The sequence below is a fragment of the Podarcis liolepis genome (genome assembly GCF_965112155.1).
Source record: "Podarcis liolepis genome assembly, chromosome: 6".
NCBI lineage: Eukaryota > Metazoa > Chordata > Lepidosauria > Squamata > Lacertidae > Podarcis > Podarcis liolepis.
The window spans coordinates 41,355,893-41,363,660 of NC_139559.1; positions in this window are offsets into that span (position 1 = coordinate 41,355,893).

Genomic DNA, 7,768 nt, shown 5'->3' on the forward strand with positions numbered 1-7,768 from the left:
GACAAAGCAACCGTTGCAGGGATTTGAACCACTGACGTTCTGATCAGCAAGCCCAAGAGGCTCTGTGGTTTAGACCACAGCTCATGGTTCTGAGAGGTGGGGCAGCCTCCGAGTCTTATGGCTGGCTCAAAGTTACCCAATGAGCTTCACGGCTAAGCAAATTGAAGCCTAGTTCTTCCAGGTTCTAGTCCAACACTAACCACTACACCATAAAATGCAGGAAAGGTACAATTTCAAACACACCCTCCCAATTTCTATTGCCAAAAGGCTTGCACGGAAGCTGGAAGTCTTCAGCAGTCTTACTGGATGCTGTTTCAAAGAGTCTTTTCTTCATCTAGTCCAGTATTGCCACTCAGCCTCTGGAGAACCACTGCCAGTCAAAGGCAGTGATCTCTACCCTGCCCCACACCTGCTGCCTGATCCTGCTAGCTAGAGATGCCAGGGACTGAACATGGGGCCTTCTATGTGCAAGTGTTCCCTGCTGCTAGGCTATGTAGAGTTCCTCTGGAGTGGGGAAGTGGGATGGAACTGCACGATTTTGGGGAAGCCCTTCCAAAAAAATAATATTCAGTAAATGGAAGTCTGAATTGCCATATGCACTCAAGAGGTTAATGTTGCAGAGCTAAAACAAGGATTCAGGTTAATCTTAGGGCTCAATCCGCACTGCCCCGCTGCATTTCCCCCAGGGAAATCTGCAGTTTAGTGCTGAATTGGAACGAAATGGCAATTGGGTGTTCCATGGATTGCCATTTGTTCTGAATCCGAGCTAGACCACTGGTTTTTCCAGGGGAAAGTGACAGGGCAAAGGCCAAATTGCTTGAACATGTCCCTTCGTCTTGGCTGTAAGTGAGGGTAGGTGGTCATCAGCCCAACTAGTGCCTTCTAGGCAGGAAGGAAACAAAGGTTAATGAGGAAATTATGGGTATTGCCTTCTATCCATTGAGCAGCTCATGATACAGGGGCATATACTGTGACCTGGTCATTGCCTCGAGGGACACTAAATTGTTGTAGGGAGAATCTTGTCTGGGAAAAATAATTGCAGGGGTGGAGCAGGAGAAAACCAGGAAGCTACTGAGCTTGCTGATGAAGCAATTCCTGTGCTGCAGAAGCAGGTGGGGGAGACTATGCCTGACAACCATCAAACCCCACATTGACCTCCCTGTTGGCAAAGGTTTGGCCATCCCACTGATACTTGCCAAAGTGCACTTTATCATGAAAAAATGTATTAAAAATATCTATAGTTTGTTATTTCTTGCAGTGCTTGTTTAACCATATGTTTTTAGACTAAATATTTATAGCTTAATCCTGCAGTGAGATAATTGGTGATCTTACATTCTCCCCCTCTCATTAAAAAACCTGATTACCTTTATAAGTACAATAAATCTTTCAACAAAATTAAGTGTTCATAGGGGTGTTTGTACATTCTTGCAGGGATACAGTGGTACATTGGGTTAAGAACTTAATTCGTTCTGGAGGGCCATTCTTAACTTGAAACTGTTCTTAACCTGAAGCACCACTTTAGCTAATGGGGCCTCCCGCTGCCACCTGCACCGCTGCTGCACGATTTCTGTTCTCATCCTGAAGCAAAGTTCTTAACCTGAGGTACTATTTCTGGGTTAGTGGAGTCTGTAACCAGAAACGTCTGTAACCTGAAGTGTCTGTAACCCGAGGTACCACTGTACCTGAAATAATGATTCTGCAACAGGCAGAACTGCAACTTGCAGTTAAGATGTATGAAATTTTGACACTGCTGAAGACTTAAGGTCCAAAATTCATGTGGCAGTAAACTGATGGACTTGTGTGTTGCCGTATCAAAAGCTGTTCTAGAGAGCCAACTCCTAGGGGTTTATGTCACTTTGTTCCCTAGTAAAATATTTGAGGGGGCTGGGGCCCCTAAAGTAAATGGCATTGCCATTCAAATAGTGTGTGTGTGTGGGAGAGAGAGAGAGAGAGAGAGAGAGAGAGAGAGAGAGAGCACATGTGCACCACTTTATGCAGGGTGGGGCTTACCTGGGCGCCCCAATATTTTATTCAAGTTGGCACCCCTGTTCTAGAGCATCACCTTTCAAGAGAATTTGACTACCCCTTTCCAATTATATGCAATTTCTAACCATGAGGCAATTAACACCTTAGTAATTAAGGTCACATCCATACCATACATTTAAAGCACATTGAATCATGGGAACTGTAGTTTGCCCTTACAGAGCCGCAGTTCCTAGCATTCTTAATAAACTGCAATTCCCCATATTTTGGGGAAGGGAATCCATGTACTTAGAATGATGTGAATGTGATCTATGTACAACTATTTAGAGTTTACGTCCTTAAAAAGAAAGAGCAGCATGAGTGAGGCATCTTAAATTTGACACTAACAGCATTTAATATCAGGGAATCACAATTAGAGAAAGCATTTCTAACTTGCTGTTGCTCACAACGGGCGGGATTCAATAACAAAACAGCCACCGCCATTTCAGAAATGCAGTGATACAAATAAATGTATCTAGAGCAGAAAATATACAAACCAGCACAGGATATGACTCATGATGGGCACTCGGAAACTACCATACTTACCAAATTCCTGGTTAATTATCCTTTACTTTCTACCAAGCTCAATTTCCTAAAACAAATTCAGACTAGTACTTAAGGTTACTATCTGGGACCCTACATAAAGCACATGATTTTCTCTCTCTAGCATTGCCACTGCATGAAGCAAACTCTTTTGTGGCATAACAAAAATGGTATCTTTTTTTCAGCGTTCAGATTGGTCAACTAAAAATGGAATTGAATGGCGCTGCATCTTGTAAAAATCTGGTTTGAGAATGGTTTACAAAACTTGGATAGCAGCATGCCAGAAGACCTGAAAATTATGTTAAAAGCCCGAACTCCAAAGCCTAAATGTGTAAACAAAACACACACACACACCATAGGTCATTGCTGTTGCTATGTTAGATTTAAGTTAGCTTTTAACATTGATTTCCATTTTAATGCTTAGTCTAATTTGTAAAAATAAAAATAAAAATAGACAAGCACAGTACTGAATGGACAGGCCCAGAATATCTATTCTTGGAGAACTTGCCTTCAGAAATTGTGCTCGAAGGCCTTTTCAAGTTGATTAATGGAGCATAGTGTTTAGAATTGCTCATTATGTATACAAGCACCTCCAGCAGTAATTGCATTGTATTTGCACTAGGAATACCTCCAGGTGTTCTTGGACTCGGACTCCCATCAGCACCAGCCAGCACAGCCAATCATCAGGGATGATGGAAGCAGTAGTCTTAATCACTGGTAGACCAGAAGTTCCCTATCCCTGATGTATTATTTATTTGATTGATTGATATACTGCCCTCCGTTATAGATCCCAAGAAGGTTCACAGAATAAAAGGCAGGATAAAAAACAAGTAAATAAGTAAAGCAAAACAGCAAAACAATAACAGGCACATTTAAAAGGCTGTAGAATATTAATCAGCCCAAGACCTGGTTGTTATACACCTTTGGTGTGGTTTGATTTCCCTGTAGCCATCAGTGTCTATGCATTTACATCAGTTGCTCTCTTACTTTCTGCTGGAAATAATTGTTTTTCAGTATTTCCCACAAGCAACGACTGAGGCCCTGAACAAAAGGGTGTTGGTGAACTGTTCATATAGAAAGAACTCACATAACATACCACAGAAATTGCAGCATTTCCGAGCTCATTTGGCCTGTACAAAGTATCTCCATGTTCATAACATTCCTTTAGCTTCTGTGGGAGAAAGACAGCCAGATTGTAACTTTGCTGCTGAGTTTCTAAATATCTGACCATTAGATCCGGTGATGACAAGAGCCAAACTTTGATACAATTAGAAGACAGTTGCTGGAAATAGGGATGGCTTTTATGGTAGCCTGTGAAAGCTGACACCTCTGTCCTTTTGGGGGTAGTAGTGATTTGTGGGTATTGTATCTCTAACGTACTGCTGTGAAGAAATGAACGCTTCCACACATCCCCTCCTGCCCTCTTCCTCTGCTCCTTTATTCTGTGGCTTCCAGTATTGTCCCCAAGTGTGTTTTATTACACAGTAAAAGCACTGTAACATGCGCTCCCATTTCCACTTGGGTTAATAAAAACTTACAGATTCCATCTCCTTACCCCCACCTTGGGCTGCTAAACAGAGAATGAAATGAAAGTAATGAATGCCAGGAATTCTCTCTTTCCCCTTCCCGATTCAGATGACATTAACGAGGGCAATGTGCAGTTTGCTCCCCTGCAGAGAATTCCACGCATGCTTCCAGGTCCATTAAGAAAACTCAGGAACACTCTTAAAGCTTTTTTCTTTTTTTTCCTTTTTTGAGGACATGCTGATTAACAAGGGCAAAGTCCCAACCTCGAGATTTTAATGCGGAATTTGGAAGAGGAGACGACAGCTTGCCAACCTTTTGCAAACTGGCAGCTGTCAATGGCTGATGGAAGGAACATAAATCGCAGGAGTTCTGTTCCCTCACTCCACAGACTTTCCTCTAGCCTGTGCATTTTGGCACACTTGCACCTGAATGACCTTGGTGGGGCTGGCAGGCATTTGACAATAGATCTGCAAGGTGACAGATGATAAGCAGCAGTAGCAGGATAAGTCAGGGGAGCAGGTGGCTCAATCCTAGCATCTCTTCTGCACTTCTTTGTGCAAACAGTCCATTTTAAATGGCCCTAAAGGAAGTTGAGGACATAACACATGTTTCTAAGCACATGACATCCTCTGTGACTGGGGCTATATGCACAGCTGGCATGTGGGGTTCGGTAACACACGCAGGCACACGAGGCCACATGCAGATCACAAAGCCAACAGAGCTTTAAGAGTGCAAACTGTGCCTTCTATTGGTAACTGTGAGAAACAAACCACTGGAAATTGAGGTTTGCGTAGTTAAAGTGCTCTGTTCACTCTAGCTTTTGCAGTTAGGAAAGTGATGGGGAAAGGCATTCGAAAAGTGTGGAGTGAATGATTAACATCCTGCAAGCAAATCAGGATGAACGCAATATGAAAATAGGATAAATGCAAGATGAATGCTCGTTGTTGTATAACCTCCTCACAAATAAACTACAATGAAGAAGAGGAGGAGGAGGAGTTGGAGTTATTTGGATTTTATACCCCGCTTTATCACTACCCAAAGGAGTCTCAAAGCGGCTAACATTCTCCTTTCCCTTCCTTCCCCACAACAAACACTCTGTGAGGTGAGTGGGGCTGAGAGACTTCAGAGAAGTGTGACTAGCCCAAGGTCACCCAGCAGCTGCATGTGGAGGAGCGGAGACGCAAACCCGGTTCACCAGATTACAAGTCCACCGCTCTTAACCACTACACCACGCTGGCTCACTGATTTGCTCACTGATATAATATAACCACTTTGGAAACTTTGGGCAAGCAAATCAGGATGAATCCACAACATGTAGGTCGTAAGAACATAAGAAGGCCCTGTTGGATCAGGCCAATGGTCCATCAAATCCAGCATCGTGTTATCATAGTGGCCAGCTAGATGCCTGTGGGAACCTGGCAAGCAGGACCTGAGCACGAGAGCCCTCTCACATCCTGCAGTTTCCAGCAACTGCTATTCAGAAACCTTGCAGCCTTGTAGCATGGAGGCAGAGCATAGCTATCATGGCTAGTAGCCTCCATCTCCATAAATGTGTCCATTTCTCTTTTAAAGCCATCCAATATGATGGCCATCATGGCCTCCTATGGGAAGGAGTTCCATAGACTAACTATGCACTGCATGCAGAAGGACTTTATTAGACTTTATTCAGCCATATTGGATGCCCACTTCCTTGGGGGCCATCTGGATGAGCCCTACAACTTCCATCACTCCAATTATCCTGGCTGGTGCTAATGAAGTCTAGCAACATCTGGAGGCAAGTCACAGTTTCTCCACCAGGCCCTGAGTTAAGGCCCTTGTTACTGTCCTATACCCCTCATTATCAAAATGAACATCTTCCCCACTGATGAAGAATTAAAAAGTTAAGACTCTTGGAATCTTGGCTCTAGTTTCTTCCTCACTGGTAAAAGGGGGAAAATAAACAAAATTGCAGAGAGAGGCCTGCAAAGTAGAACCAGGTGCAACTTTTTCAATAGGAAAGGGAGAGAAAGGAGCTCTTTTGGAGTCTGTATCTATTCCAGACCCCATCCTGCCTCCCAAATCCCGAGCTTCTGTTTTGAAAAGGGAACTGATTGAGCACACGGCTTTAGCAGGTGTTGTTTCTGCTGGGAGAGCTTGTCTGGCTGCTGGCCTGCCGCTTTCATCTCACAGAGGAATGTTAATAGGATGGAGCCCTGGCCTCAGCAAAGTGTCAACCTTCAATACAGGGAATGTGCTTGCAGGCCCCATTGCATGCTGCAGGATTAGGGGGCATCCTCTCAGATAATAAATATTTTCTGCCTGATCTTCTCCATGTGGCTTTGAACTCTCAACATCACCCAGACACCCGCCCCTACCCTCCACCCCTTGCTTTATTCCCAAGACAACCGTTTCACTTATGCTGTAGAGGAATCTCTGGATGCACAAATTGGTCAAAGCTTCAAGCAGGTCATGAGCTCCTTAACTTCCCAAGATAAGATACATGCTACCATTGCACCAATGGGAAAGCACTGCACTGTACAAAATATTTTACTGTGGAAATATTGCACAGTTCCTGGATGGTGCCAGCAATTCAATACTGTATATGGTTTTGTTTTGTTTTTAAAGTCTTTATTTGTAACATTTTTACTCTCATCAAAGATAGAGAATACTGTATGAAGTGGAACAAAATTTGGGACTCTGTACCATTCTGGTTAGTGTCAACACAAACAAGGGAAATAACTCATTCAAAGTAATCCATAGATGGTATTTGCCTCCCCATGCTCTGTAGGGGACTATCGAGGACTAATACTCCACTACGCTGGAGTGTGTGCAGGGATTTGTTAGCACATAGTTATTTTAAAATAAAGAAAGAAAGAAAGAAAGAAAGATGGAGAAATGGTGAGTTCTTACCATCCAATTTCTCATGTAGATGCAAAACTATTCATGAATATATTATCTAAGGAATTGAACCGTATGATTCCCCAGTATACACATATAGATCTGATAGAGTATATTTGGGAAAGATCAGTTATCAGCTCCATCAGAAGGACATTAAATGCCATATACCATGGTGAGGGTGGAGACCACCCAAATCAATCATCATGTTCGATGCTTAAAAGGCATTTGGCAATGTAGGAATCTCAGAACGTAATCAACAGATAATGTATATAGTTTTAATTCTATCAATGTTTCATTTTTTAATTATTGTTCTCTCTCTGTTTAATAGTTCTTATTTTTATCTGTGAGCTGCCTTGAGTCCCACCAGGGAGAAAGGCAGGGTATTGTTGCTGTTGCTATTGTTATCAGGCTTCAGTCCATGTAGGTGACCAGTTCAGATGTGCAAATAGATGTGGTCACAATGCCACATGGTTTTGTGTCTGCATTGTTTGTTTGGAAAAGGGATAGTAAGGAGGCAGGCTAATTCACCATCAACATAGATGGTGACTGATTGGTGCCAGCTAATATCATTTAAATTGTGCCCCTTGTTCCCCACACCATCCCTGTGCTGTTTCTTTCTCTTTGGGTGAACAGGATTGGTGTTTTGGCCCAGCATCTGTTGTCATGGGAACAGATCCTCCTTCCCTCCTGCAGGAGCTCATTTGCAACCCTCTGCATGCCCCCAAGCACAATGGAAGAGAGCTGGTGTGGCAAAGAAAGTGCAGCTTTCTTTCTCTTTGGGGAGGGAAAGGAACATTTT